The sequence below is a fragment of the Coregonus clupeaformis genome, chromosome 29, assembly GCF_020615455.1.
Source record: "Coregonus clupeaformis isolate EN_2021a chromosome 29, ASM2061545v1, whole genome shotgun sequence".
Lineage (NCBI taxonomy): Eukaryota > Metazoa > Chordata > Actinopteri > Salmoniformes > Salmonidae > Coregonus > Coregonus clupeaformis.
The window spans coordinates 42,791,340-42,817,318 of NC_059220.1; positions in this window are offsets into that span (position 1 = coordinate 42,791,340).

Below are 25,979 nucleotides of genomic sequence, written 5' to 3' on the forward strand. Positions count from 1 at the left end.
AGTGGAGGAATACGCCGTATCAATTATGTAGTAAAATAAAGAGAAATCATGCAGAAAGAAGCCTACACAAACACAAATCACGTGAAATATTTGGCAATATGGGTTTGAAAAGTGCGTGTTTGAAACCATGGCATACTGTTGGCCAATATTATTCAGCACCACGGGCAGGTAATGTGGCTTGGCCAGTGCTGGCTGAGCCCGCGAAAGTCGGATCCAAGATTTCAGCACTGGACAGCTCCACTCTCTGCTGTTCTCTGACTCCTGATATTTACATTCACAACTAGAATTGTGCATATATTCCCATGTCTCATGAGTTCTACAGTTTAGACCCTTTATTTTGCTTCTCGATAGAAGAGCTTTAGGGACAGGCTATGAAGTTTAGGCCAGGGCCCTGACTCGATCCAGTAGGGATCACCATTTTCCCTATACAGAAATCATGTGGCAAAGAGTACAGCCTAGAAAAGTTATACAAGAATAGTAATATTAGGGTAGAAATATGTGGAAACCATGGTGTATGAAATTGAATGCAGCCTAGGATTTTTTTGCAACCCATAAATCTCCTCTAGCAAAATGCACAATACAGAGATGAATCAGCAGCGACTAGAATCCAAGCCTTCAGCTGCTGTGAAGTGTAGGAACTCCTCGAGTATCCCGTTCTCATAAAACGCACCACCACAGAAATCTGTTCCATTTCTTACCTCCGAGATTATCTGGTCCCTTAGCCTAACATATCAGCCATAAGGGCTAGGCCTATTATTTAATTCTGGATATCACGGTGGATGTATTTCGCATTGCCATGATTCTTTGCTAATACAGAGTAGCCTAGATCTGTTTCTCATATTATTTTTCACACAGGGCACCTTTCATTCGCCAGGCAGGTCATTTGGGTAATGTTTGGTAAAATAGGAGTATGTATACCCACTTTTCCATGCACCACGACTGCACACACCACTGATGTCTGGATATTTTTTCTGGGAAATGTTGGCCCAGTCACTTTTACTCAGGACCAGACACACGGCAATGTCTGCCTACGCCTCTGTATTCAAGTTGTCGGCAATAATGAAAACCACTGTAAAAAGTAAAAAAATAAACGTTATGAAGGCCTAAATGTAACTATTAAACAGATAGTGGATCTAATAAACATGTTGGACAAACTCCTCCTGCTTTTTCAAGGTACAGACTAGTGATGTAGGCCTATCAAAATTAATCCTATCATGTCGTTGGCTGCTTTTTACAACGACAAAGTATTTATTTTAAAATTGAGACCACGGCATCTGACTAGTAGGCTATTTGCTGTTCATATGACGTAAGAGTGACTCGCCACGACGCATCATATTCTCACGGTGTAGGAATCGCAGCTGACTGTAGTATATTCTACTCCTGCCATTCTGGAGGCCAATATCTATTCGTCAACAGCAGGCAGACATTTCCAGATATATAATTTATCTGTTAAAATGTAGCTTCAACCAATAAACAATAGCAATTGTTTATTTTACAGTAAATCCCTACTACAAGGAGAACGCCATATTTGGATCCGTGTATTTCCGGATTTTACCAAAGATTGTCTATTATATTGACAAGATAGCCGAGTGACCGCTCTAAAAATGGAAATACATGTCAATACAATAACTGAAGGCAGCGAGAGCGGGTGGGACCATTTTAGCCAATGAGATGGCAGATACGCGTGCAAACAACAGGCACAACTAAGTTGTTTTTCTCAAAGCTGCCGGAATGCCACGTGCATCCACTTATATCAGTACATTTGTAACAACCTAAACATTACGAAACTTATATTCGATCAAATAAGCCTCACGTAATTCGACACTCTCTCACAGACGCACAGGTGAGTGACACATTTGACAACCGCTGAAAGAAAAATGGACACCGATGCTGTGATGGATAATGCTAGGGAAACTTTGAACTACAGTCCTTTGGATTACTGAAGAAATGATGGGTGAGTATTACAGTACCTTATACCAGCTTGAAGTTGCATGCACAAATGTTTTGTGCAGCTTGCAAATAAAGATGACAGATTCACTCAAAGTAATTCATGTCATTAATTTTGTGTGTAGGCCTATTGCCAATGGAAATTATTGCCAAGAATTGAACAATACATTGTTTTCTTGCCTACGTTGTTTATTTTGCAGGATATGATTCAAGTTGCTGTTGCACTGTCACAAATTGGCCTACAGTAGGCCGCGGTAATGAGCCCTTTCTTCAATTAGGCAACAAAAAGGCTACATGAGGGAGGAAACCATAGACCTAGCCCATTCAAATAGGCGGTAAATGTTATTAAACATTATACTGTCTATTCACGAAGCTGTCTGCTGCCTGAGGGGATTCCGCCGAAGGTCCAACACTGCCCAAATGCTCTGTCTATGTGACATGATGAGGTCGGACCAGACGAGGAACCAGTGGTATAGGACAAACCTAAATACTTCACTGGGAAACGGGTAAACAGAAGGTACAAAGTAACACTGGGAAAACAACAAACACTAGGACTCGAAAACTTACTCAGGAGATAAACGCACACGGCAAACGAATCAAGCTTCTGCAAAGGATAACAGAAACACACCACTTAAAAGGGAATCATAATTAAGTGATAATGCCCGAGAAGCCGGTGTTTGAAGGATATATTGGCACAGGTGTTGTTAGGCCCGAGACGAAGTTGAGCCAGAATTACAGCAAAGATAAAGCCGCATTTGCATTTGTTTAAGCTGTTTTCTAGTGACATTTATGTGGATACATCCATAACAATGAGCTAATGAGGCGCGATTTTGCCTGGCATAGAAAATGTGCTCACTTGTCAGGACACTGTTGTTCAGAGGAGCTAGCCAACAACACAGCTAACACAATCACTTCAAACTGAAGCTGGAAAGATTGCAAACTAGCTGCACTTCGTTTCGTTTGACCTTTATTCATTTGACATTTCTTTGTATATATCCAGAAAAATGATGCCAGCTGATTCATGATTTCGACTGGCAGAGAAACGCTGCCTGCCTGTCTGTCTTGTCCCGACTCCTGACACATTCATTACTATGGGACAGCTGGAGATCAAATTTGAATATTGAAACAATGTTGCAAATGTCAGAGAGACAGACAGCAAGGTTTATACAAATCTCCGCTGTTGAAAACAAAATGTTAGTCTAAAAGAAATGTGAGATAATGTCTAGATGCTTTTTATAGTGGCGATCAAGTTTATAAGTTGCCAGGCTGGGCTAATGAGACAGTGGATTGTGCAGTCAGATGGAACAGAGTAAATAGGCATTTTAACGTCATAGATTTAGCCGGTGGTAACTTGTGGAATAGACACCGGCTAGAATGTGGTTTTAACCAATCAGCATTCAGGATTAGACCCACCTGGTGTATAATTAGGAAGAGAAAACACCTGAGTGTCATAATAGTCTCTAAAACGGTCTCTGCCGCCCTCTGGTGACAGGTGGAACCATGACAGTCTAAACCAGGCACACACACAGATAGGGCTCTATGGATGGCTGCATTTACACAGGCAGCCCAATTCAGATTTTATATCTCCATTAATTGGTATTTTGACTAATTACATCAGATGTTTTCACATCAGATCTTTTTCAGAGCTGATCAGATTGGTCAAAATGCCATGCAATTTGTGAAAAAAAGATTAAACACAGCCTACCTGTGCAGAGCACATGCCCGTTTGCCCTTCCAGTCTCCAAAGTGCTACAGTGGCTTGTGAAAGTATTCAACCCCCTTGGCATTTTTCCTATTTTGTTCCCTTACAAAATGTATCATTTGATTTACACGACATGCCTACCACGTTGAAGATGCAAAATATTTTTTATTGTGAAAAAACTAGAAATAAGACCCCCAAAAAAGAACTTGAGCGTGCATAACTGTTCACCCCCCCAAAGTCAATACTTTGTAGAGCCACCTTTTGCAGCAATTACAGCAGCAAATCTCTTGGGGTATGTCTCTATAAGCTTGGCACATCTAGCCACTGGGATTTTTGCCCATTCTTCAAGGCAAAACTGCTCCAGCTCCTTCAAGTTGGATGGGTTCCGCTGGTGTACAGCAATCTTTAAGTCATACCACAGATTCTCAATTGGATTGAGGTCTGGGCTTTGACTAGGCCATTCCAAGACATTTAAATGTTTCGCCTTAAACCACTCGAGTGTTGCTTTAGCAGTATGCTTAGGGTCATTGTCCTGCTGGAAGGTGAACCTCCGTCCCAGTCTCAAATCTCTGGAAGACTGAAACAGGTTTCCCTCAAGAATTTCCCTGTATTTAGCACCATCCATCATTCCTTCAATTCTGACCAGTTTCCCAGTCCCTGCCGATGAAAAACATCCCCACAGCATGATGCTGCCACCACCATGCTTCACTGTGGGGATGGTGTTCTCGGGGTGATGAGGGGTGTTGGGTTTGCACCATACATAGTGTTTTCCTTGATGGCCAAAAAGCTAAATTTTAGTCTCATCTGACCAGAGTACCTTCTTCCACACAGTTTGACTTTATTTAAGTAATTATGTGACTTCTGAAGCTAATTGGTTGTACCATATCTTATTTAGGGGCTTCATAACAAAGGGGGTGAATACATATGCACGCACCACTTTTCCAGTGTTTTTTTTTTTTCATTTCACTTCACCAATTTGGACTATTTTGTGTATGTCCATTACATGAAATCCAAATAAAAATGTATTTAAATTACAGGTTGCAATGCAACAAAATAGGAAAAATGCCAAGGGGGATGAATACCGTTGCAAGGCATTGTATATTACTGCTGTTTCTCTCTTGAGCCACCGTAGCTACAACATCATTTTAACACTTCATCAAAATAGTCTGAATTAATCTAAGAGAAATCATATATATATATACTAGGAGTAGTACTGTCAACCAATCTCTGATGAAGAGGCGTAGACTTCGGCTACCGAAGTTCAACTTGCCTAAAAAAGAAATGTGTGTGCACGAACAGTCCCCCCAAAATCCTGCCGAACACCAAACCGAACAAAAACATTACAACATTTCGTCATAATATATGCGCAAACTGTTTTGACTGGGCAGCATGCGACAGGCTTTACTGTACGCAGTTTAGGAAAGTTGCACCCTGTCACGATCGTCTGAAGAAGCGGACCAATACGCAGCGCGTGGAGTGAACATGATGACTTTATTTAATAAAGCAACCACAAAAAACAACAAATGACGATAGTGAAGTCCTCTGTAACACTGACAGAAACATGGAACAAAAACCCACAACCCACATGAGAACACAGACAGAATAAATATGGCTCCCAATCAGAGATAACGAGCCGACAGCTGACACTCGTTACCTCCGATTGGGAGTCACACGACACCACAATTAACACACCCAAAACACAACCAACCGAATACACCCTTACAACCAACCCCACAACAAATACCCAACAAAACAAACACACCCTGGTTCATTCACAACGTCCCGGAACCAGAGCGTGACAGTACCCCCTAAAGGTGCGAGACCCACGCACCAACATAAAGACTAGGGGAGGGTCTGGGTGGGCGTCTGTCCACGGTGGCGGCTCTGGCCCCGGTCGTGATCCCCACCCCACCACAGTCACAAACTGCTTAATAGGCAGCACCGGACTAAGGGACAGCACCTGACTAAGGGGCAGCACCGGACTAAGTGGCAGCACCGGACTAAGGGGCAGCACCGGCTAGGGGGCAGCACCGGGCTAAGGGGCAGCACCTGACTAAGGGGCAGCACCGGACTAAGGGGCAGCACCGGGCTAAGGGACAGTACCTGACTAAGGGGGCAGCACCGGACTGAGGGGCAGATCCTGGCTGGCTGGCTCAGGCGGATCCTGGCTGGACGGCTCTGGCGGATCCTGGCTGGCGGAAGGCTCTGGCTGATCCTGTCTGGCAGAAGGCTCTGGCTGATCCTGTCTGGCGGAAGGCTCTGGCTGATCCTGTCTGGCGGAAGGCTCTGGCTGATCCTGTCTGGCGGAAGGCTCTGGCTGATCCTGTCTGGCGGAAGGCTCTGGCTGATCCTGTCTGGCGGAAGGCTCTGGCTGCTCCTGTCTGGCGGAAGGCTCTGGCTGATCCTGTCTGGCGGAAGGCTCTGGCTGCTCCTGTCTGGCGGAGAGCTCTAGCGGCTCCGGTCTGGCGGACGGCTCTGAAGGCTCATGGCAGACGGGCGGCTTCCTGCGGCGCTTGGCAGACGGACAGTTCAGACGGCGTTGGGCAGACGGGCAGTTCAGGCGCCGTTGGGCAGACGGGCAGTTCAGACGGCGTTGGGCAGACGGACAGTTCAGGCCCCGTTGGGCAGACGGCAGACTCTGGCCGTCTGAGGCGCATCGTAGGCCTGGTGCGTGGTGCCGGAACAGGAGGTACCGGGCTGAGGACACGCATCTCAGGGCTAGTGCGGGAGGAAGCAACAGGGCATGCTGGACCCTGGGGGACGCACCGTAGGCCTGATGCGTGGTGCCGGAACTGGAGGTACCGGCCTGAGGACACGCATCTCAGGGCTAGTGCGGAAAACAGCAACAGGGCATGCTTGGCCCTGGGGACGCACCGTAGGCCTGATGCGTGGTGCCGGAACTGGAGGTACCGGGCTGAGGACACGCATCTCAGGGCTAGTGCGGGAAGCAGCAACAGGGCATGCTTGGCCCTGGGGACGCACCGTAGGCCTGATGCGTGGTGCCGGAACTGGAGGTACCGGCTGAGGACACGCACTCGCAGGGCTAGTGCGGGAAGCAGCAACAGGACGCACAGGACTCTGGGGACACACAGGAGGCTTGGTGCGTGGTGTAGGCACTGGTGGTACTGGGCTGGAGCGGGAGGTGGCGCCGGGAAATACCGGACCGTGCAGGCGTACTGGCTCCCTTGAGCACTGAGCCTGCCCAACCTTACCTGGTTGTATACTCCCCGTCGCCCGACCAGTACGGGAAGGAGGAATAACCCGCACCGGGCTATGTGGGCGAACCGGGGACACCATGCGTAAGGCAGGTGCCATGTAAGCCGGCCCGAGGGAGACGCACTGGTGGCTTGATGCGTAGGGCCGGCTTCATGACCTCCGGCTCAATGCTCAATCTAGCCCGGCCGATACGTGGAGCTGGAATGTACCTTACCGGGCTATGCCTGCGTACAGGAGACACCATGCGCCTACTGCGTAACACGGTGTCTGCCCGTGCTCTCGCTCTCCACGGTCAGTCCAGGGAGTAGGCGCAGGTCTCCTACCTGACTTCGCCACACTCCCTTTTAGCCCCCCAAGAAATTTTTTGGGTAGTACTCTCGGGCTTCCAGCCTCGCCTCCGTGCTGCCTCCTCATACCACCTCCTCTCTGCTTTAGCTGCCTCCAGCTCTTCACGAGGCGGTGATATTCCTCCGGTTGTGCCCAAGGACCCTTTCCAGCCCGTATCTCCTCCCATGTCCATGAATCCTTTGGAGGCGTCCATAAATCCTGTGTAGGTAGGTCCTGTTGTCGCAGTTACGCTGCTTGGTCCTCTTGTGGTGGGTTTTTCTGTCACGATCGTCTGAAGAAGCGGACCAATACGCCAGCGCGTGGAGTGAACATGATGACTTTATTTAATAAAGCAACCACAAAAAACAACAAATGACGATAGTGAAGTCCTCTGTAACACTGACAGAAACATGGAACAAAAACCCACAACCCACATGAGAACACAGACAGAATAAATATGGCTCCCAATCAGAGATAACGAGCCGACAGCTGACACTCGTTACCTCCGATTGGGAGTCACACGACACCACAATTAACACACCCAAAACACAACCAACCGAATACACCCTTACAACCAACCCCACAACAAATACCCAACAAAACAAACACACCCTGGTTCATTCACAACGTCCCGGAACCAGAGCGTGACACACCCGGCTGTATTTTGAGAAACACAGGAAATGTGGAATGGTAAGGTCCAATGAAAATGCGAGCGCAAGGTGAGAGGATGTGTCATAACCGAGGCGGTGTCTGAAAAAAATACAGGTGCAACCTTGCTGAACTGTGCACAGTAAGTGTACTGTATATTTTGTATTTGAAAGATTTTCTCGCTTATATGAAAGGTTCGTTCCAAAGGTTTCCAAAACCATATCACAAGTGAAGTGTATTTGCGTTTACACATAGCGTCGAGATTAAACAGAGTGTCGGGATTGTAGTTCACAAGAGAGCCAGATGTAATCAGTAACATCAGCTGTATGCTGGGTATACCCCACTTGGGTTCTTGAGAGCTTGAGAGGTACCATAGACCTAAATGAAGGCAGGTGCGTTTTATTATATACAGTATGAAGTACTCCAGTTTTTTACCTTTATAAAAACCATATTAAGTAAATATGGGAGAACAAATTATGACAAATAACCACTACACCATAGCTACACCCTATCAAACCAGAGGTTCATAAAGTTTTATCTCAATTTTTCTATCCACACACAACATACCTGTGACTTGCAATGGTATGATACTGCAGTATGTTCTGCCTGTGCGTTGTACTTTTCATTGGTAGCTATTATTAAAAACTGGGTGGTAACTGGAGAAAGATAATGATAATCAGATGCCATCAGTCATCTCTGACTTTGCTGAATGAAACGAATGCTTTCCTTTTGTGTCATACACTCCTACAGGCATTTGACAGGCCCTGCATTGCGTCAAAGCTACTGGTTCCATACACATTTCCTGCTATTGTAGCTTTAATATGGCAGGTCAGGGGAGGGAGGGTGTGTTGTGCCTGCTGATGACAGAGGATAAAACTATTTGTGTCCTCCGTTTTAAGACAGGGATCACGCCAGTCCACCTGTTCTATATGATGAGTCATGGTGACTGACAAGTTTGTTTCATAAAAATACATTGTCAGGGGATTTGAGAAAAGCCATGGTAAAGTAGCACCAAAACTATGAATGATGGAGATACAACAGGCTACCCATGTCACATTTATGATAAGATTCAATATCTCAGACCGACAAACAGGCAGACACACAGGCAAATATTTTATATTTGAGATTCAAATATCCACCCTTTGCCCTATTTGGTAAAAGTCCATATTATGGCAAGAACAGCTCAAATAAGCAAAGAGAAACAACAGTCCATCATTACTTTAAGACATGAAGGTCAGTCAATATGGAAAATGTCAAGAACTTTGAAAGTTTCTTCAAGATCAGTCGCAAAAACCATCAAGCGCTATGATGAAGCTGGCTCTCATGAGGACCGTGTCACACCCTGGCTCGGGGACTCTATATGTTGAGCCAGGGTGTGTTCATTCTATGTGTTCATTTTCTATGTTGGGTATTCTAAGTTGTTCTATGTCTATGTTGGCCAGAGTGGCTCCCAATCAGAGGCAACGAGTGTCAGCTGTTGTGGGTTGTCTCTGATTGGGAGCCATATTTAAACTGTATGTTTTCCCTTGGGTGTTGTGGGTTTTTGTTCCTTTACGGTCATTGTTACTGTGGACTTCACGAGTCGTCTATTGTTTTGGTTTTCGTGCTTTATTTAATAAAGTCAATCATGTTCGCTCAACACGCTGCGTATTGGTCTACTCCTTACCCAGACGATCGTGACAGAAAAACCCACCGTAAAAGAACCAAGCAGCGTGTCCAGGAGCAGGCAGACTGGACATGGGAGGAAGCGCCAGGAAAGGAGATGGAGAGGCTGGCGATGGCCCAGGTGGGCAAATCGTGGTCCTGGGAAGACATGCTCGGGGGCAAGGGACCTTGGGGTAGGATTAAGGCCCTGGTGAGAGAGGAGCAGCGGCGTCAGCAGTGCCATCGTCGGAAGGACGAGAGGCACCCCCAATAATTTTTTAGGGGGGGGCACACGGCATGGGCGACTGGGCAGCAGGAGGCTGCCACAGGGAAAAATGGGAGACGAGGAGAGAAGGCCACCGGGTTACGGGAGCCATTGGCGAGAGGAGGGAAGGAAGTTGTAGAGGCACGGCGAGAGGTACTGAGGTGTATTGCCAGTCCGGTCCGGCCCGTTCCTGATCCCCGTTTAAAGCCAGTGGTGTGTGTTCCCAGTACGGTCCGGCCTGTCCCTGCTCCACGCAACAAGCCTACGGTGTGCGTCGCCAGCCCAGTCCGGCCTGTCCCTGCTCCACGCACCAAGCCTACGGTGTGCGTCGACAGCCCAGCCCGGCCTGTTCCTGCCACCCGCACCAAGCCTACGGTGTGCGTCGACAGCCCAGCCCGGCCTGTCCCTGCTCCACGCACCAAGCCTACGGTGTGCGTCGACAGCCCAGCCCGGCCTGTCCCTGCTCCACGCACCAAACCTACGGTGTGCGTCGCCAGCCCTGTCCGGCCTGTCCCTGCTCCACGCACCAAGCCTCACGGTGTGCGTCGTCAGCCCAGCCCGGCCTGTCCCTGCTCCACGCACCAAGCCTACGGTGTGCGTCGACAGCCCAGCCCGGCCTGTTCCTGCTCCACGCACCAAGCCTACGGTGTGCGTCGCCAGCCCAGCCCGGCCTGTTCCTGCCACCCGCACCAAGCCTACGGTGTGCGTCGCCAGCCCGGTCCGGCCTGTTCCTGCTCCACGCACCAAGCCTACGGTGTGCGTCGACAGCCCAGCCCGGCCTGTTCCTGCCACCCGCACCAAGCCTACGGTGTGCGTCGACAGCCCTGCCCGGCCTGTTCCTGCTCCACGCACCAAGACTACGGTGTGCGTCGACAGCCCAGCCCGGCCTGTCCCTGCTCCACGCACCAAGCCTACGGTGTGCGTCGACAGCCCAGCCCGGCCTGTTCCTGCTCCACGCACCAAGCCTACGGTGTGCGTCGCCAGCCCTGCCCGGCCTGTTCCTGCTCCACGCACCAAGCCTACTGTGTGCGTCGACAGCCCTGCCCGGCCTGTTCCTGCTCCACGCACCAAGCCTACGGTGTGCGTCGACAGCCCGGCCCGGCCTGTCCCTGCTCCACGCACCAAACCTACGGTGTGCGTCGCCAGCCCAGCCCGGCCTGTTCCTGCTCCACGCACCAAGCCTACGGTGTGCGTCGCCAGCCCCTGCCCGGCCTGTCCCTGCTCCACGCACCAAGCCTGCGGTGTGCGTCGCCAGCCCTGTCCGGCCTGTCCCTGCTCCACGCACCAAGTCTACGGTGCGCGTCGCCAGCCCGGTCCGGCCTGTTCCTGCCACTCGCACCAAGTCTACGGTGCGCGTGCCAGCCCGGCCCGGCCCGTTCCTGCCACTCGCACCAAGCCAGGGTGCGAGTCGTCAGTCCGGCACAACCCGTGCCTGGGTCATCGGTGCCAATTCAGGTACCGCTCTACTGCTCCACTAAGGAGCTGAAGCCTACCGCTCCTGCTACGTCCAGTCCAGCTCCAGCCAGCGGGGCCAGACCGGACCAGGGGCGCTATGGGGGTTTGTTGGAGGGTGGTGGGCAAGCCCGGAGCCGGAGCGCCGCCGAGGAGGTATGCCCGCCCAGCCCTCCCCTGTTTTGCTTTAGTTGAGGCGCGGTCGCAGTCCGCGCCTTTAGAAGTACTGTCACACCCTGGCTCGGGGACTCTATATGTTGAGCCAGGGTGTGTCTCATTCTATGTGTTTATTTTCTATGTTGGGTATTCTAAGTTGTTCTATGTCTATGTTGGCTAGAGTGGCTCCCAATCAGAGGCAACGAGTGTCAGCTGTTGTGGGTTGTCTCTGATTGGGAGCCATATTTAAACTGTATGTTTTCCCTTGGGTGTTGTGGGTTTTTGTTCCTTTACGGTCATTGTTACTGTGGACTTCACGAGTCGTCTATTGTTTTGGTTTTCGTGCTTTATTTAATAAAGTCAATCATGTTCGCTCAACACGCTGCGTATTGGTCTACTCCTTACCCAGACGATCGTGACAGACCGCCACAGGAAAGGAAGACCCAGAGTTACCTCTGCTGCAGAGGATAAGTTCATTAGAGTTACAAGCCTCAGAAATTGCAGCCCAAATAAATGCTTCACAGAGTTCAAGTCACAGACACATCTCAACATCAACTGTTCGGAGGAGACTGTGTGAATCAGGCTTTCATGGTCGAATTGCTGCAAAGAAACCACTACTAAAGGACACCAATAATAAGAAGAGACTTGCTTGGGCCAAGAAACACGAGCAATGGACATTAGACCAGTGGAAATTTGTCCTTTGGCCTGGAGTCCAAATTTGAGATTTTTGTGAGACGCGGTGTGGGTGAACGGATGATCTCCGCATGTGTATTTCCCACCGTAAAGCATGGAGGAGGAGGTGTTATGGTGTGGGATGCTTTGCTGGTGACACTGTCTGTGATCTATTTAGAATTCAAGGCACACTTAACCAGCATGGCTACCACAGCATTCTGTAGCGATACGCCATCCCATCTGGTTTGGGCTTAGTGGGACTACCATTTGTTTTTCAACAAGACAATGACCCAAAAGACCTCCAGGCTGTGTAAGGGCTATTTGACCAAGAAGGAGAGTGATGGGGTGCTGCATCATATGACCTGGCCTCCACAATCCCCTGACCTCAACCACATTGAGATGGTTTGGGATGAGTCGGACCACAGAGTGAAGGGAAAGCAGTCAACAAGTGCTCAGCATATGTGGGAACTCTTTCAAGACTGTTGGAAAAGCATTCCAGGTGATGCTGGTTGAGAGAATGTCAAGAGTGTGCAAAGCTGTCATCAAGGCAAAGGGTGGCTATTTGAAGCATCTCAAATATAAAATATATTTAGATTTGTTTAACGCTTATTTGGTTACTACATGATTCCATATGTGTTATTTTATAGTTTTGATGTCTTCACTATTTTCTACAATGTAGAAAATATTAAAAATAAAGAAAATCCCTTGAATGAGTAGGTGTTCTAAAACTCATAGCAAAGGGGGTGAATACATATGCACGCACCACTTTTCCGTTATTAAATTTTTTCTGGGTGAAAAATGTTGCCTCTGAGATGGCAACCACTTCACTCTCTCCCATTTAACAAGTGGATACAGTTACTATTAGAAGTTATAACATTAGAATTATTGACAGCGAGAATGAATGGGACTGATGGGCAACCTCGGTTTCTGGGTGGAATGGGAAAGGGTGGGATGTGGATGGGGACTGAGGGTGGGAGTGGTTTGGGGTTATCTTTGTATGCATGTCTTTGACAGTAAAAAAAAAAAAATAATGTACCTGTAACAAAAACAAATGAGGAAGAAAAGAAGTGAACATTGTCATCCTCAACTTCAAGGACACACAAGATCGTCTGTATTTTTTTCATCCAGTAGAGGGAGTGAAGCTACATGGTTTCTTTTCCTGGTCTTTATTTTGTAGACTATTTTATCATGGAAAGTATCCTCCTTAACTTGAGTAGCTGAATATCATTATAAATGCATAATGAACAGACAAATAAAAAAAGATGTGATGTGTTTAAGTGATAATAACACCCCTGAAGCAAACAATTATTTCTACTAATAACCACAACTACTCTGTGTCTTGGGTTTAATTCAACAAGAACATAGGAAGGCTATTCCCTCACATGGGGACACAACCACACAAGTTGAAGGAATTTATGTCATACATTGTCAATTTGCAGTTTGAAGTGTACTATCACTTTGCATAGAGAGCAGAGTTTTTAGACAGACAGGAAATTGCCAATAGACTCACCCAGTCAGTGGGGACACGTAGCCAGTATTGACAATGAATGACAAAGCCCATGACAATAATGCAATGAGACACAATGAATAACAAACAGAATTGGTATATTCACATGGATGAAATATGTTTTTGTTTCCACAGCAGGATGCATAGCCTGCCAGATATGTATTAATATTTATATAATTGGGAGATTGACATGGATTTAAAAAATGTCAGTAATCCTTGTCTTTTCATCTCAATGCAGAGGCTAGAACCCCCAGGTAAGTAGCTGCATATTTTGATGGACTGGATTCATCATCTGTCCCCTCCTATTCTCGTTTTATTATCAATATGGCTTCTTAGGTAATCACATATTTATTGTGACATTTTGAGGACAATACACAGGGCCATTGCAGTGACGTATTTCCTTGCACTGGACACAGAGCAACATTTGACAATTTGGAAACGATTTGTGAAAAGATTACCTTGGCTTTCATCACTTTAAATACCCCCTTTCCACAGCAAATTCTAAAGCCCAGGTGGATGGATGGTTGGGTGGGTGGGTAGTTAGAGAGCGAGGTGTATGGATGCATGTATAGTTATGACTCGATGCATGCATAGTTAAATGTATAGTTATGACTCGATTTTATCAATACATACCAGAGATAGTGTTTCTATAAATACATTTTCACATGACCCATGTCAATTTTTCACTTGTTTTAATATATTTTATTTAACTTTAATTTATTCAGATGAACCCATTTGAGACCAGGGTCTCATTTACAATGGGGCCCTGAGGGGGGATTTACCTAGATCGGTACGTACTAGAATAAACTGGATGAGCTCTGTTCGGGACTATCCTACCAACGGGACATTCAAAACTGTAATATCTCATGTTTCACCGAGTCGTGGCTGAATGAAGACATGGATAATATACAGTTGGCTGGGTTTTCCGTGCATTGGCAAGACAGAACAGCAACCTCCGGTAAGACGAGGGGTGGCCTCTGGTGCGTGCTTAGACCCCTCCTGTACTACCCGTTCACCCACGACTGCTTGGCCACGCACGACTCCAACACCATCATTAAGTTTGCAGGCGACACAACGGTGGTAGGCCTGATCACCGACAATGATGAGACAGCCTATAGGGAGGAGGTCAGAGACCTGGCAGTGTGGTGCCAGGACAACAACCTCTCCCTCAACGTGAGCAAGACAAAAGAGCTGATCGTGGACTACAGGAAAAGGAGGGCCGAGCACGCCCCGATTCACATTGACAGGGCTGTAGTGGAGCGGGTCAAGAGCATTCTGACTGGTTGCATCACCGCTTGGTATGGCAACTGCTCTGCATCCGATCGCAAGTTGCTACAGAGGGTAGTAAGTACGGCCCAGTACATCACTGGGGCCAAGCTTCCTGCCATCCAGGACCTCTATACCAGGCGGTGTCAGAGGAAGGCCCTAAAAATTGTCTAAGATTCCAGCCACCCTAGTCATAGACTGTTCTCTCTGCTACCACATGGCAAGCGGTACCGGAGCGCCAAGTCTAGGTCCAAAATGCTCCTTAACAGCTTCTACTCCTAAGCTATAAGACTGCTAAACAGTTGGCTACCCAGACTATTTGTATTGACCCCCTTTTTTTATGCTGCTGCTACTGACTGTTTTATCAATATATAGTCACTTTACCCCTACCTACATTTACATATTACCTCAACTAACCTGTACCCCATCACATTGACTCCGTACCGGTACCCCCTGTATATAGCCTCATTATTGTTATTTTATTGTGTTACTTTTTTTCTTACTTTAGTTATTTTATTTTATTTTTTGCAAATATGTTCTTACTTTAAAATAATTTCTGCACTGTTGTTTAAGGGCTTGTAAGTAAGCATTTCACTGTAAGGTCTACACCTGTTGTATTCGGCACATGTGACAAATACAATTTGATTTGATTTCTCAAATGTCTGAAGGACTGCCAGTCAGAGGTAGAATCAGTCAATCTAGCCTTAGCCTAAACTAAGTTTATTTTCATGAAATCTTTCACACAATTCATGCGTGAAGCATGGGTTAGATCTGTCCTTTACCCTTTATCTCTTATATGGGGCATGCTTAACAGCAACAGAGTTAAACCGAGCAGTAAAACATTTAGGAGCCTGATCCAAATCAGAGATAGAGGACACACCCTCCCAATCATACAACCCAAAGTCATACAGGAAATGTTTCTCATTGAAAGTTCTAAAATGTCTCTTTGTTGATCTGATACTGGCATCAACCAATTCAGGTTAAGATCACCCAATATTGATAATTCAGATTTAGCATAGTTAGACAGCAAGTCAGACAATTTGCTGAGAGCAATTGGGAGGGCCGAGGGTGATAAACTCCCACTAAAGTTAGTTGGGCATTATTACCAAGGCCAACATTTAGGACAAGACATTCATATTGCTTGGGGACAGAGGTGGTAATACACACAGCAAATCACACAGTTGCTCTTTATTAATATGGTGACACTTCCACCTCTGCCAGCTCTGTCAGATCTATAAACATTATACCATTCAGAGACACATTAGAATATGGAACAGACTTCTATAACTAAGTCTCAGTAATTATCAAAATGCCTGCATTAGTTTGAGAAGCCAGAATTACAATAAGAACCATTTTCTAAATCAAACTTCTGACATGAATCAGTCCAAGGCCACAGCTGTGGAATTTCAGATCAGACGGAGTCTCTAACACAAACATGCTATGATCAGTAGGTAACCCTCTATATGAAATAGCCATGGGGTTGGCTTAAAATGACCCACAAAAGACATAATGCAAATCACAGGAGGTTGGTGGCACCTTAATTGGGGAGGACGGGCTCAAGGTTATGGCTGGAGCAGAATAAGTGGAATGGTATCAAATACATCCAACACATGGTTTCCATGGTTTCCATTTGTTTGATGCCATTCCATTCGCTCCGTTCAAGCCATTATTATGAGCCGTCCTCCCCTCAGCAGCCTCCTGTGACGCAAATATCTCCCTCCAAACTACAAAGCTGTTCCCCCTGAGCAAATCACACCTGTCAAACTATACCGTCATTTAACATAAGTTGTGTGAATGCCCCAAATGGAACATGTCATTATGGGTCACAGATATGTATCCCGGTGACAGATAATAGACGGCATAAGGCATTCTCCAGAAGGTGTTTACAGGTGCACAGCACAGGCATTGATCACCATAGAGCCAGGAGGAGCTTTGAGTCTTGGTCTCCATACTGAGAACTGGTGTGTGTGTGTGTGTGTGTGTGTGTGTGTGTGTGTGTGTGTGTGTGTGTGTGTGTGTGTGTGTGTGTGTGTGTGTGTGTGTGTGTGCATATATGAGTTTGTTGGTGGGGGTCCTGGGGCTATCCGCCAAAGGGGAGAGGGTGCATCCTACTCTGGGCCTTAGAGGGTCATACATACTGCATAGTGGACCGACCAGTTCAGTTCACCACCTGTATCCGCCCACCTACAATAACCGTTGGAATTTCTACACACTTGAGCTGTCTGTCTATGGCAGCCTCCAGGTGCTTAGGCTAAGGATGGATCAATCTGCCAGTCCCCCAAATCCTCCAATATCCTGTCATTGTATTAGCTTCGAATGCTAACAACTTCCTCCTCGTTGAGGTTAGAAGCAAACTGCAGGTGGTTTTATGACTTGGGGGTGCAGGAAGAGGGTTGTGACATTTATTTTGCCCTAGTTGAAGGTGTGACTCACAAGATCATGGTTGTGGGTGAGGTGCATAAATGTGTTGGTCTTATGCGCTTGATACATGCAGTGTCAAAGTAAAGTGTTGGGATCAGTGGAGATGTGTGGAAGTCCTCTCATTTACAAGAGGGAGAAAGCTGATTTTAGCAACTTTGAGCATCTCTATTTCAGAGCATCTATTATTTAACATAATTCTATCTTTGGGGTGTGACATATTGTGTTTTATTCTGTATGTTTGGGAAATAAAGCACGTGATTGTCATGACCTGTGACATACATTGTGTGTGTCTGTGTGTGTGCGTACATGCGTGCGTGCCTCTGGTGTGTATATATTCTCCCTATTATTGATATTTTCTCATGTATAGCTATATGGAAGTCACTCATCCACGGTTGTCAGTTCCTTACCATGCGTGGGCGATGCCCACCATCTCCAGAGGAATGCACAAACGTTGGTGTTAATGACAAGTGTCTCTAAAGTGTATTCAACAAACCAGTTTCAAAAAGCAAACAAGCCTGCGGGCGGCCAAATACATACGTCTCTAATCATGGCTCAAGAATGCATGTACGTTAAGAGAACAAGAGGAAAGAAAGGGATGCATTATTACTGTGTACATGTCACTTTTTCAGGAAGTCTGGTTGGTTTCTTTTTGAACAATGAGGCTATACTCCTTTTTGCGGAGAATGTTGTGTCATTATGAGGTTAGGTAATGGCAGAGCAGGCTTTTCCTATATCCTTTCTACCTGTCCAGGCTTGTCTCCCTGCACCTTTAGGAATATGGAGGCTTTGATTCATAAAGGTGACAGCGACAATGTCAGTAGGAAGTTCAGGAACTTTTAGATGAATGATTTTGGTGGGATTTTATGCATACATTTTTTTGTCATTTAGCAGACACTCTTATCCAGAGCCACTTACAGTTAGTGAGTGCATACATTATTATTTTTTCATACTGGCCCCCCGTGGGAAACGAACCCACAACCCTGGCGTTGCAAACGCCATGCTCTACCAACTGAGCTGCATCCCTGCCGGCCATTCCCTCCCCTACCCTGGACGACGCTGGACCAATTGTGCGCCGCCCCATGGGTCTCCCGGTCACGACAGAGCCTGGATTCGAACCACGATCTCTAGTGGCACAGCTAGCACTGCGATGCAGTGCCTTAGACCACTGCACCACTCGGGAGTGTGACTTTATTGATTTAATCATTATTTAGATTTTTGGGCATGCACCCATCGGGAACATTGGTTTCGGTGGCATGTGCCACTGACTTTTTATTATTATTACACAAGCATTTAGGACAGTTGCTGCTCACTATCAAACTAGCGTATTTTCCTTGATGTATTGAATGTAGAATTCAGGTGTTATGAAATCCTCATTATTACATTCCTTCTACTCTTAAATAGCTACTACGCCAGTCCAGTACAATCTATTATAAGTAAAAGCGTGCAACCTCAACATCCCAATATCACTGGCCCTATAATAGAGTACACTACCTATCAAATACCAAGCCAGCTACATAATAAAGCCCAATTGTCTTGACCGTATTGAGTTACCAAACAAACCCACACAAAACACATATTTCTAAAGGCAGCACAATCCTAGCAACCTACTACATAGAACATGATATGGATCATTAGTCCCCTAAACTGTAACAATTACGAATTTGACAAAACCACTCAAATCCCTGTTGTTGCACTTAGTTAACCCGCCAGGTCCATAAGCCCCGCAATGTATTGTTCTGGCATAGTGATAGTGAGCTCATGCAGCCATACCTGCTCATTAGAAACAGAGGAGTCAACAGGCTGGAGATTCTTAATGGCATAAGTACTATAATTAGGCTGAGTACAAATGAGAGGTTTTGGGGCTTAATTAAGGGATGTGTCTTGCTCCTTCTGTGTGCGTGCGTGTGTGTGTGCGTGCGTTCTCATGCGTTCGCATGTGTGTGTGTGTGTGTGTGTGTGTGTGTGTGTGTGTGTGTGTGTGTGTGTGTGTTTTGAGATTCTGTCCAGATGTAATGTCCACGTCAGTCACAGTAGCAACGGGATGGTGTTGCCATAACTGTACCGCTGTAACACTATGACAGTGTTTTGAGAGCCCTGATCCAAAACAATGCACGGATCAGGGATAGGGATCTCTCTGGGTTAAGAGATGAGGAGAGAAGAGGAACTCGTTATCTTACCTTTTGACCTTAGCTAAGATGTTACACACCTATATGTGGTTCTGGCAGTATCCCAGAGTAGATACTCTAAGACATGTTTTGAGTGTAGGTGTTTATACATTGTGGTCTGTGTTTAGCCTATCCATTCACACATCCTAATCTTAAAACTAATATTTTGCCATTTCTTCAGAAAACTCCATTTTTCATAATGGTGCAGAAGATTATTTGTATTGGGGATTGTGTGTGTAGAGTGTCAGTTAGTGCTTGATTTAGTATGGCTGTTTGAATGTATATGCCAGAGTGAGCGAGTGGCTGTATATTTAAGTGTAGGTGTTTGGGAGCGGCGTTCGGTGGTGTGTGTCCACACGTGTGGATGCCGCCTGCATGCTTGTTGCCCTGCTGCCCGTATGGCTGCATAAACTTTGTCACGGTCGGCCGGTGACACTTTATCCTGTCAATCTGTGCTTGTTTCGGGGACGGAAGACACTGCTTTGGGAGAAAAAGTCTCAGCTGAAACCTGAGAAGAAAGAGGAGAGTAGAATGTTCTGTTTTGTTTGCTTGTTCCTTAATATTTTCAGCACCCTGCAATCCCTGCCTTTTGTTAGTTTTAGATTCAGGTTTAACTTGTTGCAGAGCAGAGGACAAGTGAACACCCCCCTCCCTTCCTTCCTCTCCTCCAAGTCTCCCCCACTCTGTCCTCCTCCTCCTACCATTTCCTCCAAACTTTCATTCACCCTCGATCTTGATTTGTGGTGTTTTACATAATGATAGGCCACATTTGTCTTGAAGGCAGTCGTCCCTCTCTCCCTTCCCTTTTTCTTATTTCTCTCTTCATCCCTCTCCCTCCTACCCTCCCTCCCTGTCAGGTGCATTCATTCAGGAGGTACTTGAGTCACACAATAGCAGGTGCATGTCTGAAGTCACCCAATGCCAGCTGGTGCTGGCTGCTCCATTCAGGTTACCTACCTGCTCCTCACTCTCATCACATTATTTACCACACATTAAAACAATTTCTGTTAATTAAGTTGTCATACATTTTTACATGTCAGAGTTACATTACATTTGTACCTCTGGTATGGACCAGAGCCATGTATAGATGTCACAGGTGTAGAGAGGAGTAGGCAGGAGGAAGTCGCAGGTTTAGAACTACTGAATTTATTTAAGCACCATAGATCAAAGCGGGACGAAACCCAAACGCTGTTGTGCTCAAAATATATCTTCATAAACAAAAGGCACAGGGCGAACCCAAAGTGCAAAATATAAAGTACTCAGGAAATAGTAGGCGAGATTCCTCTCAGGAAAACAAGTAACATTTACAATGACCGACAAAGACAAATGGCAGAGGGAGTATATATACAGTGATAGAGTGGGGATTGGAACCAAGTGTGTGTGTAATGATGACGAGACAAGTCCGGGGTTGATGAGTGAAGGGCGTTTTCCAGCAGTAGGTTCGGCAGCAATTTGGCCGGCGACGCAGAACTCCTGAACTGGACAGGAGGGGGAGCCAAAGCGAAGCCCTGCGCCTTCTGCCGAAGGACGACGCGCTGGAGACGGTGAACTGAGAACCACGGTCAGACACAATGTCCTCCGGGATCCCGTAGTGCCGGAAGACGTGAGAGAAGAGAGCCTCCGCGGTCTGCAGGGCCGTAGGGAGACCAGGCAAAGGAACCAAACGACAGGCTTTGGAAAACCGGTCCACAACGACCAGGATGGTGGTGTGCCCCTCCGAGGGGGGGAAGGTCTGTGACAAAGTCCACGGAGAGATGGGACCAGGGTTGTTGTGGAACCGGCAGCGGGTGGAGTTTGCCATAGGGGAGGTGTTTCGGTGTCTTGATCTGGGCGCAGGTGGAGCAGGAAGAGACGTAAACCCAGACGTCCCGGGCCAAGGTGGGCCACCAGTACTTGACGGAGAGACAGTCGATAGTACGGGCTATACCTGGGTACATCGCCCATTCAGAACTCTGCTGGGGAAGTCCCGCTCTATATTGCACTTACAAATGTTTATGATGCTATTATTGTACTGTCCTATTTGTATGTGTAACCTCGGACCGCAGGCTATAAGTGTCTGGTGAGACTATTATTTGTGCCTAGTGGGTCTACTGTTTTTTTGTTTGTTTTTTACCAATGCGAAAAAGACGTTAGGGAAAAATTAAGTGAATTTATTCTAATCTAATAAACTTTACTTTAAAATGTTTGACTGAAAAGAGAGCTTCCTGTGTCAGCCATGCGTTCAGCAGTTGACAAGAGTAGCTCATGGAAACTACTGGTTCATGTTTGTTGACGACTGTGTTTCCATCTGCAGGAGGTCTAAGGTCAAATGGAAGCGGTGATGGAAAAAGTACCCAATTGTCAGACTTGAGTAAAAGTAAAGACACCTTAATAGAAAATGACTCAAGTAAAAGTGGGTGCGATTTTACTTGATTATAGTCTAAAAGTATTTGGTTTTAAATATATTTAAGTATCAAAAGTAAAAGTATAAATAATTACAAATTCCTTATATTAAGCAAACCAGACGGCACAATTTTCTTGTTTATTTGTATTTACTGATAGCCAGGGGCATACTCCAACACTCAGACATAATTTACAAATGAAGCATTTGTGTTTAGTGAGTCCACCAGATCAGAGGCAGTAGGGGCGACCAGGGATGTTATTTTGATAAGTGTGTGAATTTGACCATTTTCCTGTCCTGCTAAGCATTCAAAATGTACTTTTGGGTGTCAGGGAAAATGTATGAAGTAAAAAGTACATTATTTTCTTTAGGAATGTAGTGAAGTTAAAGTAAAAGTTGTCAAATATATAAATAGTAAAGTACAGATACCCCAAGAAACAACTTAAGCAGTACTTTAAAGTATTTTACTTAAGTACTTTACACCACTGAATGGAAGTATGAGTAAAGGGCCAAGCACATAGTGTCATCATGGTGAGAGGGGTCATGCATTATCTATCTGTACATGGTAAAAGCATGTGCAGAGGATGTTTAGATAAAGGGTCAAACATACAGATATTACAAAAGATATACAGTTGAAGTCAGAAGTTTACATACACTTAGGTTGGAGTCATTAAAACTCGTTTTTCAACCACTCCACAAATTTCTTGTTAACAAACTATAGTTTTGGCAAGTCGGTTAGGATATCTACTTTGTGAATGACACAAGTAATGTTTACTACAATTGTTTACAGACTATTTCACTTATAATTCACTGTATCACAATTCCAGTGGGTCAGAAGTTTACATACACTAAGTTGACTGGGCCTTTAAACAGCTTGGAAAATTCCAGAAAATTATGGCTTTAGAAGCTTCTGATAGGCTAATTGACATAATTTGAGTCAATTGGAGGTGTACCTGTGGATGTATTTCAAGGCCTACCTTCAAACTCAGTGCCTCTTTGCTTGACATCATGGGAAAATCAAAAGAAATCAGCCAAGACCTCAGAAAAAGATTGTAGACCTCCACAAGTCTGGTTCATCCTTGGGAGCAATTTCCAAACGCCTGAAGGTACCATGTTCATCTGTACAAACAATAGTATGCAAGTATAAACACCATGGGACCACGCAGCCGTCGTAACACTCAGGAAGGAGACGCGTTCTGTCTCCTAGAGATGAACGTACTTTGGTGCGAAAAGTGCTAATCAATCCCAGAACAACAGCAAAGGACCTTGTGAAGATGCTGGAGGAAACAGGTACAAAAGTATCTATATCCACAGTAAAACGAGTCCTATATCGACATAACCTGAAAGACGCTCAGCAAGGAAGAAACAACTGCTCCAAAACCGCCATAAAAAAGCCAGACAACGGTTTGCAACTGCACATGGGGACAAAGACCGTACTTTTTGGAGAAATGTCCTCTGGTCTGAGGAAACAAAAATAGAACTGTTTAGCAATAATGACCATCGTTATGTTTGGAGGAAAAAGTGAGTGCTTGCAAGCCGAAGAACCCCATCCTAACCGTGAAGCACGGGAGTGGCAGCATCATGTGCTTTGCTGCAGTAGGGACTGGTGCACTTCACAAAATAGATGGCATCATGAGGAAGGAAAAGTATGTGGATATACAGTGAGGGAAAAAAAGTATTTGATCCCCTGCTGATTTGTACGTTTGCCCACTGACAAAGACATGATCAGTCTATAATTTTAAGGTAGGTTTATTTGAACAGTGAGAGACAGAATAACAACAACAAAAACAGAAAAACGCATGTCAATAATGTTATAAATTGATTTGCATTTTAATGAGGGAAATAAGTATTTGACCCCTCTGCAAAACATGACTTAGTACTTGGTGGCAAAACCCTTGCTGGCAATCACAGAGGTCAGACGTTTCTTGTAGTTGGCCACCAGGTTTACACACATCTCAGGAGGGATTTTTGTTCCACTCCTCTATGCAGATCTTCTCCAAGTCATTAAGGTTTCGAGGCTGACGTTTGGCAACTCGAACCTTCAGCTCCCTCCACAGATTTTCTATGGGATTAAGGTCTGGAGACTGGCTAGGCCACTCCAGGACCTTAATGTGCTTCTTCTTGAGCCACTCCTTTGGTGCCTTGGCCGTGTGTTTTGGGTCATTGTCATGCTGGAATACCCATCCACGACCCATTTTCAATGCCCTGGCTGAGGGAAGGAGGTTCTCACCCAAGATTTGACAGTACATGGCCCCGTCCATTGTCCCTTTGGTGTGGTGAAGTTGTCCTGTCCACTTAGCAGAAAAACACCCCCAAAGCATAATGTTTCCACCTCCATGTTTGACGGTGGGGATGGTGTTCTTGGGGTCATAGGCAGCATTCCTCCTCCTCCAAACATGGCGAGTTGAGTTGATGCCAAAGAGCTCCATTTTGGTCTCATCTTACCACAACACTTTCACCCAGACTCCAACCTAAGTGTTTGTAAACTTCTGACTTCAACTGAATATCTTTTGTAATATCTGTATGTTTGACCCTTTATCTAAACATCCTCTGCACATGCTTTTACCATGTACAGATAGATAATGCATGACCCCTCTCACCATGATGACACTATGTGCTTGGCCCAGTTCTCCTCTGAATCATTCAGATGTTCATTGGCAAACTTCAGACGGCCCTGTATATGTGCTTTCTTGAGCAGGGGGACCTTGCGGGCGCTGCAGGATTTCAGTCCTTCACGGCGTAGTGTGTTACCAATTGTTTTCTTGGTGACTAAGGTCCCAGAGGGAGATTGACAGTTCTTTTGTGTTTCTTCCATTTGCCAATAATCACACCAACTGTTGTCACCTTCTAACCAAGCTGCTTGGCGATGGTCTTGTAGCCCATTCCAGCCTTGTGTAGGTCTACAATCTTGTCCCTGACATCCTTGGAGAGCTCTTTGGTCTTGGCCATGGTGAAGAGTTTGGAATCTGATTGATTGATTGCTTCTGTGGACAGGTGTCTTTTATACAGGTAACAAACTGAGATTAGGAGCATTCCCTTTAAGAGTGTGCTCCTAATCTCAGCTCGTTACCTGTATAAAAGACACCTGGGAGCCAGACATCTTTCTGATTGAGAGGGGGTCAAATACTTATTTCCCTCATTAAAATGCAAATCAATTTATAACATTTTTGACATGCGTTTTTCTGGATTTTGTTGTTATTCTGTCTCTCATTGTTCAAATAAACCTACCATTAAAATTATAGACTGATAATTTCTTTGTCAGTGGGCAAACATACAAAATCAGCAGGGGATCAAATACTTTTTTCCCTCACTGTATTGAAGCAACATCTCAAGACATCAGTCAGGAAGTTAAAGCTTGGTCGCAAATGCGTCTTCCAAATGGACAATGACCCCAAGCATGCTTCCTTTTTGGACTCACCTTGTTGCGCTCACTTGAACAGGAAGGTGGCGCGGCAGTGCTTCGTGGGCAAATTTTGTCATCAAACTTCATCCTCAAAGTCTGGCATTCTCTGGATTTATGGTGCTTTCAAGACAACTGGGAACTCTGAAAAAAAACAAGGTTGAATCATGATGACGTCAGTGATCTTCAGGTCATAGCTCTAGAAAGAGGCCTGAGTTCCCGACTTACAATTCCGAGTTGGATGACCGTTCAAAACATATTTTGCCAGTCGGAGCTAGTTTTTTCCTGAGTTCCCAGTTGTCTTGAACTCCCTGAATTCAGATTTCCCAGTTCCGAGTTAACAGTTGTTTTGAGCACGGCAGAAACCATGCTGGATTGACAGCATGGCCAATGTTGAATGTTTATAATTTTAAGCTTGGAAAAGAGACCCTTAAACCCAGAATTGGGACCACACACCCACATCACTAAATAGCAGGCTAGTGATTGCTTTGCAGTGCCTGCAGTTAGCCCCTGATTCCTTACAAACCACTCATTGTTGAATTTGCGATTTCCAACTTGTTGTGTAATGTTTATGTCCAATGGCCGATGAGCATCGATACGTTTTATATATAATTTCTCTTCATTAGAGAAATTGGAGCTCTGTCAGAGTGACCATCGGGTTCTTGGTCACCTCCCTGACCAAGGCCCTTCTCCCCTAAGATCGCTCTAGGAAGAGTCTTGGTGGTTCCAAACTTCCATTTAAGAATGATGGAGGCCACTGTGTTCTTGGGGACCTTCAATGCTGCAGACATTTTTTGGTACACTTCCATAG